Below are 13,860 nucleotides of genomic sequence, written 5' to 3' on the forward strand. Positions count from 1 at the left end.
CTGACACTGATACAGACTCTGATACAGGGGACGGTGATGGGGATATGCCAGGGGGGGTGGGGGGGTGTAGCCCTTGCTAAAGGTGTGCAGCTAATGATTGAAGCCATTAGGGATGTTTTGCATATTTCTGAGAAGGTTCCGGAACAAGTAGAGGAATCTTATATTACAGTAAATAAGAAATCCTCGCTTACCTTCCTTGCTTCTAAGGCGTTAAACTCCTTGTTTAAAAAATCCTGGGAAAACCCAGAGAAAATTCCAGATCCCTAAAAGAATTCTCATTGCTTTCCCTTTCCCTGAAGAGGATAGGAAGAAGTGGGAAAACCCACCTATAGTAGACGATTCTGTATCTAGAATGTCTAAAAAGGTGGTTTTATCTGTCCCTGGTTCAACCGCCTTAAAGGACCTGGTTGACCGCAAGATTGAGACTACACTCAAAACACTATTCACTGCTACAGGCGTAGCTTTAAGGCCCACTACTGCTTGTGCGTGGATTTCTAAAGCCATAGTAAAGTGGTCAGGCAACTTACTAGAGGACTTCGATACTATGAATAGGAGTGACATTGACTTATTTTTACGTCACATACAGGATTCTGCAGGTTTTATGGTGGAGGCCATGAAGGACATTGGCCTGCTTAATGCAAGGGCTACTTCCATGGCTGTCTTGGCACGCCGAGGACTCTGGCTACGCCAATGGACTGCGGATGCAGAATCCAAGAAAAGTGTGGAGAACCTGCCATTCACAGGTCAGGCACTATTTGGGGACGCATTGGATGTGTGGGTATCCACGGTGACTGCGGGTAAGCAAACATTTCTTCCCTCCACAGCAGCCCTGGTTAGGAAATCTTATCCTTCATCTACACTGCAGTCCTTTCGGACCGCAAAATTTTAAAAATCCAAACCCCCTCCAACCTTCTTTAGAAGAGATCGGGAAAGATAAAAAAAAACCCTCACCAACAGGTTCCCAGGAACAGAAACCAGGTTTTGCTTCCTTCAAATCTTCAGCATGACGGTGGACCTCCCAGCGTGGAGATCAGGCAGGTGGGAGCGAGACTTAGAGATTTCAGTCACGTCTGGGCGTCATCAGGCCTAGACCCCTGGGTAAAAGATATTGTTGCCATGGGGTACAGACTGGAGTTTCAGGAACTCCCACCTCACAGATTCTTCAAATCAGGCTTACCAGCTTCGCTGACAGAAAGTGCTATTCTACAGGAAGCCATTCAAAAATTGGTACAAACAAATGTCATTGTTCCAGTTCCACCTCACCCAAAAACCAAGGGTTATTACTCAAACCTGTTTGTGGTACTGAAACCGGACAGTTCGGTAAGGCCTATATTGAACCTGAAGTTGTTGAACCCCTACTTGAGGGTTTTCCAATTCAAGATGGAGTCTCTGAGAGCGGTGATCTCAGGTCTGGAGGATATCAAGGATGCGTACCTTCACATTCCGGTCTGGCCACCTCACCAGGCCTATCTACGGTTTGCACTACAGGACTGTCACTATCAGTTCCAGACGTTGCCATCTGGCCTCTTCACAGCACCGAGGGTGTTCACCAAGGTCATGGCGGAGATGATGCTCCTCCTACGCAAACAGGGAGTGAACATAATTCTATATCTGGATGATCTGCTGACAGAGGCATCTTCCAAGGAGAAGCTGTTGCAGAGTATTGCACTCTCACCTCAACAATTCTGGGATCATGGGTGGATCCTGAACCTTCCAAAGTCACATTTGGAACCGACAAGGAGACTGCCCTTCCTGGGGATGATACTCGACACGGAAGTGCAGAGGGTGTTTTCTACCGGTGGGGAGAGCGTTGGTGATCCTATCAATTGTCAGGGATGTCTTAAAACCTCCCCGGGTATCGGTTCATCAGTGCATTCGCCTTTTGGGGAAGCTGGTAGCCTCCTATGAGGGTCTACAATACGGAAGATTCCATGCACGGTTCTTCTAACTGGATCTCCTGGACAAGTGGTCGGGATCGCATCTTCACATGCACCAGCAGATACGCATGTCGCCGAAAACCAGATTTTCACTCCTCTGGTGGCTGCAAACTTCTCACCTGCTCGAGGGCCGCAGGTTCAGGATTCAGAAATGGATTCTTCTAACCACAGATGCAAGCCTTAAAGGTTGGGGAGCAGTCACCCAGGAGAAAAACTTCCAAGGAAAGTGGTCAAGCCGGGAATCTGTCTTTCAAATAAACATTCTGGAACTAAGGGCCATATACAACGGCCTTCTACAGGCGGCACATCTTCTGCAAGATCGAGCCATTCAAGTTCAGTCAGACAACGTCACAGCGGTGTCCTACATCAACAGGAGTGGTCTTCCTCAGCAGACACGATCTCCATCCACAGTGGGTGGGGTTTTAGAGGGTGGGTGCTGTTGGCAATCAAGCCTTTATCAATGTGTGCATTTATATTTAATCAGTACATATACAGCACATTTTTCTAAACGGAGTCTGTTAGTAGGGGCATAGAGGGGAGGAGCCAGCACACTAATGATTTCTTAAAGTGCTAGGATCCAATAGACCCGATCTATACCCCATAGTACTAACACCGTCCCAGTATCCCCCCGAATGTTAGAGAAAGTGGACATTCCTGTTGACAGTACTTCATGACACTTTACCTTCCGTCTCAAAGTAATATGATAAAGGAGTAAGACTGTTACAGACACTCAGAGTTTGTTTCTTACTGTAACATGTGCCAACTGGGACTAAGTTACTGGGCATGGATCTATTCTTGGGCCAGATTTATTTGCTCTTCTTATGGGTATAAAATGTATATTTTATCTTTATTTCCTGTGCTATGTATGAGATACACCAGAGAGTGTGGAGGAGACTGGTCAGATCTCTGGGCTGGTAACACACAGTGACATGATGTGAGGGGGAGAGCAGGAGTGTAATAGGGGCTGATGGCTCCTGATGTATGAGATACACCAGAGAGTGTGGGGAGGACACTGGTCAGATCTCTGGGCTGGTAACACAGTGACATGATGTGAGAAGGAGAGCAGGAGTATAATAGGGGCTGATGGCTCCTCATGTATGAGATACACCAGAGAGTGTGGGGAGGAGACTGGTCAGATCTCTGGGCTGTTAACACACAGTGACATGATGTGAGAAGGAGAGCAGGAGTATAATAGGGGCTGATGGCTCCTCATGTATGAGATACACCAGAGAGTGTGGGGAGGAGATTTGTCAGATCTCTGGGCTGGTAACACACAGTGACATGATATAAGGAGGAGAGCAGGCACATAATTGGGGCTGATGGCTCCTGATGTATGAGATACACCAGAGAGTGTAGGGAGGAGACTGGTCAGATCTCTGGGCTGGTAACATGATGTGAGGAGAGCAGGAGTATAATAGGGGCTGATGGCTCCTGATGTATGAGATACACCAGAGAATATGGGGAAGACACTGGTCAGATCTCTGGGCTGGTAACACACAGTGGAGCATGTGGAAGCTGAATACTTTTTGCCAGTGAATTCAACGATACAACGGTGAGAATACCCGGGTTTTCCATCTTTTTTTCTCACGTTGAGGAGTTGCACTATCTGGTCATGAGATTATTACCATTTGTCCAATTATAAGAACCTATTGTGACGAATATCTGTTTTAAATTATTTTATTAAAAATCGTTTGTACCCTCATACATTCCTTCGTTTTTTTTGTGCTTTTTATTGAGCATGAAGTAAAATTGAAGGAATAGAGGAGGAAGACAGCGGAAAACATCGAAAGAAACCTTTGATGTGAAAGTACACCGCACCTTGAAGTAAGCATACACGTGAGCATCCTATATACCCAGAGACCTACTCGTGGGTGCTTGATTATTTTGGATACTGCATTTGTATGGGTGAAAGAAACCTTGATGTGATTTATACAATTGTTTTAGAAGTAAGCACATGTAAGCAGTCCATTTATGCGAGTCACTGAGGTGGACCTTACGAGTAGAACTGCACATCCCAAGTACTGAATAGTCGAAGGAACCTGGGTGTACATTTTGTTCCTCTAATACCCACAGAGACTGTACTGAACATTTGTGTTTATATTGTGTTTTTTTTCATACATCATCTTTGGACGACGGATTCATATATGAACTCACTTGTATGAAAAGGAACGGACTTTAGCCCACACGGGTAATTTCTTTGGACTTTTTACTATTTGCGCCACCTAGGGATTATTCTAATATTCCCTTTCTAGCATTATTTCAGTGTGTTAGGTGACACACTAGGATAGACCTTGGGTTGGCGGCATTTGTGCGCAGGGACATATCCTAACCCCTTTGTTACCTGGTAACACACAGTGACATGATGTGAGGAGAGCAGGAGCATAATAGGGGCTGATGGCTCCTGATATATGAGACACACCAGAGAGTGTGGGGAGGAGACTGGTCAGATCTCTGGGCTGGTAACACAGTGACATGATGTGAGGGGGAGAGCAGGAGTATAATAGGGGCTGATGGCTCCTGATGTATGATATACACCAGAGAGTGTGGGGAGGAGACTGCTCAGATCTCTGGGCTGGTAACACAGTGACATGATGTGAGGAGGAGAGCAGGAGTATAATAGGGGCTGATGGCTCCTGACTCCCCCACTGGGCAGATACATTTCCCTCATTAGTCTGTACTGACAGAGGAGGGTGTAGGATAAAAGATTGCTGTAGTGACTGAGCAAGGAGAATATGTGACTCGTTTCTGTAATAAGTGTTTATTACTCACCTGTGCTGATATCTGTAGGGATCTCCTCCTCCTTACACTGCTGATCTCCCCTCACATACGTCTCTTCTTCTCCCTCTATATCTTCTGCCTTTATATCAGTCACATACGTCTCTTCTTCTCCCTCTGTATCTTCTGTCTTTATATCAGTCACATACGTCTCTTCTTCTCCCTCTATATCTTCTGCCTTTATATCAGTCACATACGTCTCTTCTTCTCCCTCTGTATCTTCTGCCTTTATATCAGTCACATACATCTCTTCTTCTCCCTCTATATCTTCTGCCTTCATATCAGTCACATACGTCTCTTCTTCTACCTCTATATCTTCTGCCTTTATATCAGTCACACACGTCTCTTCTTCTGCATTCATATCAGTCACGTACGCCTCTTCTTCTCCTTCTATATCTTCTGCCTTCATATCAGTCACATACGTCTCTTCTTCTCCCTCTATATCTTCTTCCTTTATATCAGTCACATACGTCTCTTCTTCTCCCTCTATATCTTCTGCCTTTATATCAGTCACATACGTCTCTTCTTCTCCATCTATATCTTCTACCTTCATATCAGTCAAATAAGTCTCTTCTTCTCCCTCTGTATCTTTGACTTTAATATTATTTAACTGAGCTTCACCCTATGTAAACCATTAATAAAAGATTGTAAAATTGTTGATTTCAGTAATAGATTAAACAATACAAATATAATGGCACACACAGCTGCTCTACACATCATATAGTGACAATCACTTTGGTATATTGGGGAGACCCTAAATCCCACCTACCTGATCCTCCTGTGGGGTCCTGTGATTCTCCTCTGTACAATCCTGGGAATACAGAGGACGGGGATATCTCTCTGGGGTATCTCTGTTACTGGGCCAATCTGTAGGAGACACACAGTGACTGAGTACAGTGTATATATGTGATTATCAGATGATGTGTGTATATAGGGGCCCCCATACCTGCTCTCCCCTGTACAATACATGACAGTCTCCTCTTACCCAATGATGTGAGGGGCTGGTGATTCTCCATCATCACGTCCTTGTACAGACCCCTGTGTTCCTCTATATACTCCCCCTCCTGCATGGAGACATAGACAGTAACATCCTGACACCTTATAGGAACCTGACACACACAGTGATACAGTCATCACCCAGACACATCCCCCGGTGTTACTGTATAATGTCCCATTCCCAGCAGTCACCTCTCCAGTCATCACCCAGACACTTCCCCTGGTGTTACTGTATAATGTCCCATTCCCAGCACTCACCTCTCCAGTCATCACCCAGACACATCCCCTGGTGTTACTGTTTAATGCCTCATTCCCAGCAGTCACCTCTCCAGTCATCACCCAGACACATCCCCTGGTGTTACTGTATAATGTCCCATTCCCGGCAGTCACCTCTTCAGTCATCACCCAGACACATCCCCTGGTGTTACTGTATAATGTCCCATTCCCAGCAGTCACCTCTCCAGTCATCACCCAGACACATCCCCTGGTGTTACTGTATAATGCCCCATTCCCAGCAGTCACCTCTCCAGTCACAACCCAGACACGTCCCCTGGTGTTACTGTATAATGTCCCATTCCCAGCAGTCACCTCTCCAGTCATCACCCAGACACGTCCCCTGGTGTTACTGCATAATGCCCCATTCCCAGCAGTCACCTCTCCAGTCATCACCCAGACACTTCCCCTGGTGTTACTGTATAATGTCCCATTCCCAGCAGTCACCTCTCCAGTCATCACCCAGACACGTCCCCTGGTGTTACTGTAAAACGCCCCATTCCCAGCAGTCACCTCTCCAGTCATCACCCAGACACTTCCCCTGGTGTTACTGTATAATGTCCCATTCCCAGCAGTCACCTCTCAAGTCTTCACCCAGACACAACCCCTGGTGTTACTGTATAATGTCCCATTCCCAGCAGTCATCTCTCCAGTCATCACCCAGACACGTCCCCTGGTGTTACTGTATAATGTCCCATTCCCAGCAGTCACCTCTCCAGTCATCACCCAGACACTTCCGCTGGTGTTACTGTATAATGTCCCATTCCCAGCAGTCACCTCTCTAGTCATCACCCAGACACGTCCCCTGGTGTTACTGTATAATGTCCTATTCCCAGCAGTCACCTCTCCAGTCATCATTCAGACACATCCCCCGGTGTTACTGTATAATGCCCCATTCCCAGCAGTCACCTCTTCAGGCATCACCCAGACAAGTCCCCCAGTGTTACTGTATAATGCCCCATTCCCAGCAGTCAACTCTCCAGTCATCACGCAGACACATCCCCATGTGTTACTGTATAATGCCCCATTCCCAGCAGTCACCTCTCCAGTCATCACCCAGACACAACCCCTGGTGTTACTATATTGCCCCATTCCCAAGCGGTCACCTCTCCAGTCATCACCCAGACACGTTCCCCGGTGTTACTGTATAATGCCCCACCCCCGGCAGTCACCTCTCCAGTCATCACCCAGACACGTCCCCCGGTGTTACTGTATAATGCCCTATTCCCAGCCGTCACCTCTCCAGTCAGCAACTGAATGATCTTCTTGGTGAGTTCCAGGATCTTCTGATCATTGTGTCTCTCATGTGTTAGTGAGTGAGGTGGAGGCACCGTGATGGGGCTCTGGGTTCTACTCAGTCCTCCTGATACACGGGGATGGCTGCTGGGTGTCTCATACTCATTGGATGTCTTCTTCACTATTGTGTAATCCTGTGTAATGGTGGAGACATCAAATATCAATATATACACTCCCAGATCCCCTCACCTCCCCAGTCATGTCCCTGTATTATTACTATAGAAATAAGTGATGTCACTGTGACACTCCCAGATTCCTTCACCTCCACAGTTATGTCCCTGTATTATTACTATAGATATGTGATGTCACTGTGACACTCCCAGATCCCCTCACCTCCTCAGTCATGTCACTGTATTATTACTATAGATATAAGTGATTTTTCTGTGATGCTCCCAGATCCCCTAAACTCCCTAGTCATGTTCATGTATTATTACTATAGATATAAGTGACATCACAGTGACGCTCCTAGATCTCCTCACATCCCCAATCATGTCCCTGTATTACTATAGATATAAGTCACGTCACTGTGACTCTCCCAGACCCCTTCAATTCCCCAGTCACGTCCCTGTATTATTGATATAGATATAAGTGAGGTCACTGTGACTCTCCCAGATCCCCTCCCCAGTCATGTCCCTGTATTATTACTATAGATATGAGTGACGTCACTATGAAGCCCCAAGATCCCTTCACCTCCCCATTCATGTCCTTGTATTATTACTATAGACAAAAGTGACATCACTGTGACACTCCCAAATCCCCTCACCTCCCCAGTCATGTCCCTGTATTATTCCTATAGATATATGTGACATCAAAGTGATGCTCCCAGATCCCTTCAACTCCCCAGTCATATCCCTGTATTATTACTATAGATATATGTGACTTCACTGTGTCGCTCCCAGGTCCCTATACCTCCCCAGTCATGTCCCTGTATTACTATAGATATGTGATGTCACTGAGACACTCCCAGATCACCTCACCTCCCCTGTCATGTCCCTGTGTTATTACTATAGATATGTGACATCACTGCGCCGCTCCCAGATCCCTTTCCTCCCCAGTCATGTCCCTGTATTACTATAGATATGTGATGTCACTGAGACACTCCCAGATCACCTCCCCTGTCATGTCCCTGTGTTATTACTATAGATATGTGACATCACTGCGCCGCTCCCAGATCCCTTTCCTCCCCAGTCATGTCCCTGTATTACTATAGATATGTGATGTCACTGAGACACTCCCAGATCACCTCCCCTGTCATGTCCCTGTGTTATTACTATAGATATGTGACATCACTGCGCCGCTCCCAGATCCCCTTTCCTGCCCAGTCATGTCCCTGTATTATTACAAAATATATGTGATGTCACTGTGACGCGCCCAGATCCCCTCACCTCCCAAGTCATGTCCCTATATTATTACTAGAGATACAAGTGATTTCACTGTGATGCTCCCAGATCCCCCCAGCTCCGCAGTCAAGTCCCTTTATTATTACTATAGATATAAGTTACTTATCAGTAACACTTCAAAATCCCGTCACCACCCCAGTCATGTCCCTATATTATTACTATAGATATAAGTGACACTGACATCGCTGTATTATTAGTATAGATATGTGACCTCACTGTTATGCTCCGATTCCCTAAACTCCCCAGTCATATCCCTGTATTATGACTATAGATATTAGTAATGTCACAGTGACGTACCCAGATCCCCTCACCTCCCCAGTCATGTCCCTGTATTATTACTATAGATAAAAGTAATTTCACTGTATAGCTCCAAGAGCCACACACCTCATTAGTCATGTCCCTGTATTATTACTATAGATAAAAGTGATGTCTACAGTGACACTCCCAGATTCCCTCACCTCCCTGTATTATTACTATAGATATAAGGTCACAGTGATGCTCCCAGATCCTATCACCTCCCCAGTCATGTCCCTGAATTATTACAATAGATATGTGATGTCACTGTGGCACTGCCAGATCTTTTCACCTCCCCAGTCATGTCCCTGTATTATTAGTATAGATATAAGTTCACTGTTACGCTCCCAGTCATGTCCCTGTATTATTACTATAGATATAAGGTCCCAGTGATGCTCCCAGATCCTATCACTTCCCCAGTCATGTCCCTGTATTATTACTATAGATATGTGATGTCACTGTGACACTGCCAGATCTTTTCACCTCTCCAGTCATGTCCCTGTATTATTAGTATAGATCAGGGACGTGCGGTGAGCTAAAAGGCTAAAGTGGCACTAGCTAGCACCAGAGCCAGATTTACACACAAAATATGAACCAAAGGGTACATCTGGGCATTATACACAGGTGCAGCAGTATAAACTCCTGGAAATTTGGTGAGTTTTGATCAGAGATGTGCAGAAAAGATAAGCAGGTGAGGCACTGCCTCACCTTCCATAGACTTTTTACTCCAGAGTTTTGACTATAAAAACGATTAGAATAATGCAAAGAAGATATTTCAAACATATTCTTTGTATTTTTCATATACTTTATACAATCAAAAGTCTGGTACAAATGTAAGTATTACAGGAAAGGCTCTGCCTCACCTGCCTCACCCCACCGCACGTCACTGGTATAGATATAAGGTCACTGTTACGCTCCCAGATCCCCTCACTTCCCCAGTCATGTCCAATTTATTAGTATAGATATAAGGTCACTGTGATGCTCCCAGATCCTCTCATCTCCCCAGTTATGTCCCTGTATTATTACTATAGATATAAGGTCACTGTGACACTCCCAGATCTCCTCACCTCCCCAGTCATGTCCCTGTATTATTCCTGTAGATATTAGTGAGGTCACTGTGACACTCCCAGATCCACTCACCTCCCCAGTCATGTCCCTTTATTATTACTCTAGATATAAGGTCACTGTGATGCTTCCAGGTCCCCCTCACCTCCCCAGTCATGGTCCTGTATTGTTACTATAGATATAAGTGACGTCACTGTGACACTCCCAGATCCCTTCACCTCCCCAGTCATGTCCCTGTATGATTACTATAGATAAAAGGTCACTGTGATGCTCCCAGATCCCCTCACCTCCCCAGTCATGTTCCTGTACTGGTACTATAGATATAAGGTCACTGTGACGCTCTCAGATCCACTCACCTCCCCAGTCAGCAGGTAGATGATCTCCAGGGTGATATTTATTATCCTCTCAGTCCTGTGACTCCTGTCCTTGTCCATCCTCGGTGAATCAGAGAGAATACAGAACGTGTGATGTGTAGTAAAGACTCCGTTCCTCACAGCTGGAGTTCCTGGAATAAATATAAAACACATAAAACATATTGCACATGTAACATAGTAAATATGGAATAGAGTGGTCATTAAGTCTCCTATTTCCCCACAGCCATAGAGTCCTGGTCATTGTCTCCGAGGTTCCTGTGACCCAGCCCCATAAGGCTGTACTGCATAGTGGGCCTGATCTAGATATTAGCGATATTGTGGGTGGAGTCACAATGAGCTGATGTTCGGTACACCGCTCATGTGCACGACCCGTACGGAGCATGTGCTCTGTGTGTCCTGAGTTGTCAGACGAGTATGGCTGCAGCCATGAAGTGGTGTAAGGGTGAGAATTGGTTGTGAAGGGACAGGATCTCCTGAGGGAAATTTCATGGCCTCATTCATGGAGCTGTGGCGTACAGTCTCCATGACCTCAGGTTTCACACATCCAGCCGATGGTGTAGCAAAGGTGGCAGGAGATAGGCAGGTGAAAGGTTGCAGGAGACAGGCAGGGGAAAGGCGACAGGCAGGGGAAAGGCGGCAGGCGACAGGCAGGGGAAAGGCGGCAGGCGACAGGCAGGGGAAAGGCGGCAGGAAACAGGCAGGGGAAAGGTTGCAGGAGACGGCAGGGGAAAGGCTGCAGGAGACAGGCAGGTGAAAGGTGGCCGGAGACAGGCAGGTGAAAGGTGGCCGGAGACAGGGAGGTGGGCAGCAGGTTGGGGGTGGCAGGAGACAGGCAGGGGAAAGGCGGCAGGAAACAGGCAGGGGAAAGGAGACAGGAAGGGGAAAGGTTGCAGGAGACAGGCAAGGGAAAGGCGGCAAGAGACAGGCAGGGGAAAGGTTGCAGGAGACAGGCAGTGGAAAGGCGGCAGGAGACCTGGCAGGGGAAAGGGTTCAGGAGACAGGCAGTGGAAAGGCGGCAGGAGACAGGCAAGGGAAAGATTGCAGGAGACAGGCAGGGGAAAGGCGGCAGGAGACAGGCAGGGGAAAGGTTGCAGGAGACAGTCAGGGGAAAGGCGGCAGGAGACAGGCTTGGGAAAGGCGGCAGGAGACAGGCTTGGGAAAGGCGGCAGGAGACAGGCTTGGGAAAGGCGGCAGGAGACAGGCTTGGGAAAGGCGGCAGGAGACAGGCAGGGGAAAGGCGGCAGGAGACAGGCAGGGGAAAGGCGGCAGGAGACAGGCGGCAGGAGACAGGCAGGGGAAAGGCGGCAGGAGACAGGCAGGGGAAAGGCGGCAGGAGACAGGCAGGGGAAAGGCGGCAGGAGACAGGCAGGGGAAAGGCGGCAGGAGACAGGCAGGGGAAAGGTGGCAGGAGACAGGCAGGGGAAAGGTGGCAGGAGACAGGCAGGGGAAAGGTGGCAGGAGACAGGCAGGTGGGCAGCAGGGTGGGGGTGGCAGGAGACAGGCAGGGGAAAGGCGACAGGAGACAGGCAGGGGAAAGGCAGGAGACAGGCAGTGGAAAGGCGGCAGGAGACAGGGAGTGGAAAGGCGGCAGGAGACAGGCAGGGGAAAGGTGGACGTAGACAGGGAGGTGGGCAGCAGGGTGGGGGAGGCAGGAGACAGGCAGAGGAAAGGTTGCAGGAGACAGGCGGCAGGAGACAGGCAAGGGAAAGCTTGCAGGAGACAGGCAGGGGAAAGGCTGCAGGAGACAGGCAGGGGAAAGGCTGCAGGAGACAGGCAGGGGAAAGGTGGCAGGAGACAGGCAGGGGAAAGGTGGCAGGAGACAGGCAGGGGAAAGGTGGCAGGAGACAGGCAGGGGAAAGGCGGCAGGAGACAGACGGGGGGAGGCGGCAGGAGATAGGCAGGGGAAAGGCGGCAGGAGACAGACAGGGGGGAGGCGGCAGGAGACAGGCAGGGAAAAGGTGGCAGGTGGGCAGCAGGGTGGGGGTTGCAGGAGACAGGCAGAGGAAAGGCGGCAGGAGACAGGCAGGGGAAAGGTGGCAGGAGACAGGCAGGGGAAAGGTGGCAGGAGACAGGCAGGGGAAAGGTGGCAGGAGACAGGCAGGGGGGAGGCGGCAGGAGACAGGCAGGGAAAAGGTGGCAGGTGACAGGCAGGTGGGCAGCAGGGTGGGGGTTGCAGGAGACAGGCAGGGGAAAGGCGGCAGGAGACAGGCAGGGGAAAGGCGGCAGGAGACAGGCAGGGGAAAGGCGGCAAGAAGCAATGTGGCAGATGTATTAACCTGGAGAAGGCATAAGATGGCGTTTTGAGAACCGAGTAAAACCGAACCCGCTCATCTTTATAAGGAAGTGATAAACCAGTGATAAATGCAAGGTGATAAACACACCAACCAATCAGTTCCAATATGTAAATTAACAGTTAGGAGGTGATTGGCTTGTGCGTGTATCACCTTGCATTTTTCACTGGTTCATCACTTCCTTATGCCATCTCCAGGTTAATACATCTGCCCCATTATTTATTCTCAGGAGATTGAATAAATTCTTAATCATTTGTAATAAAAGTTGAAGTTTTATTCTTTGAGAATATCTCATTTTTCTTCACAAGAGTGCGCCCACAAAGAAGTCTACTTTCTTTCTCTTGTCACTGTGACACTCCCAGGTCCCCATCACCTCCCCAATCATGTCCTTGTATTATTATTATAGATATTAGTGAGGTCATTGTGACACTCCCAGATCCCCTCACCTCTCCAGTCACGTCCCTGTATAATTACTATAGATATAAGTGATGTCACTGTGACACTCCCAGGTCCCTCTCACCTCCCCAATCACGTCCCTGTATTATTATTATTATAGATATTAGTGAGGTCACTGTTACATTCCAAGACCCCTCACCTCTCCAGTCATGTCTCTGTATTATTACTATAGGTATAAGTGATGTCACTGTGACACGCCCAGATCCCCTCACCTCCCCCAATCATGTCCCTGTATTATTACTATAGATATTAGTGAGGTCACTGTTACATTCCCAGAACTCTCACCTCCCCAGTCATGTCTCTGTATTATTACTATAGATATAAGTGATGTCACTGTGACACTCCCAGATCCCCTCACCTACCCAATCATGTCCCTGTATTATTACTATAGATATTAGTGAGGTCACTGTGACATTCCCAGGTCACCCTCACCTCCCCAGTCATGTCCCTGTATTATTACTATAGATATAAATTATGTCACTGTAACAGTCCCAGGAGTGTGATATACATTTGCTTTATACTGCTCCAATTATCATCTGTTACACATGCCAGGGATATTATGGTCTCTGCTTTAATATATCCTAGAATTTGAGCAATATCTTCAATCCCCACAATTTCATATAATAAGATTAATAATAATAATAAAAACAACGACACTAAAGGCTGCACCCCAGTATAAAAATAATAACATATGTCTTTATTA

The sequence above is a fragment of the Pseudophryne corroboree genome (genome assembly GCF_028390025.1).
Source record: "Pseudophryne corroboree isolate aPseCor3 chromosome 3 unlocalized genomic scaffold, aPseCor3.hap2 SUPER_3_unloc_34, whole genome shotgun sequence".
NCBI lineage: Eukaryota > Metazoa > Chordata > Amphibia > Anura > Myobatrachidae > Pseudophryne > Pseudophryne corroboree.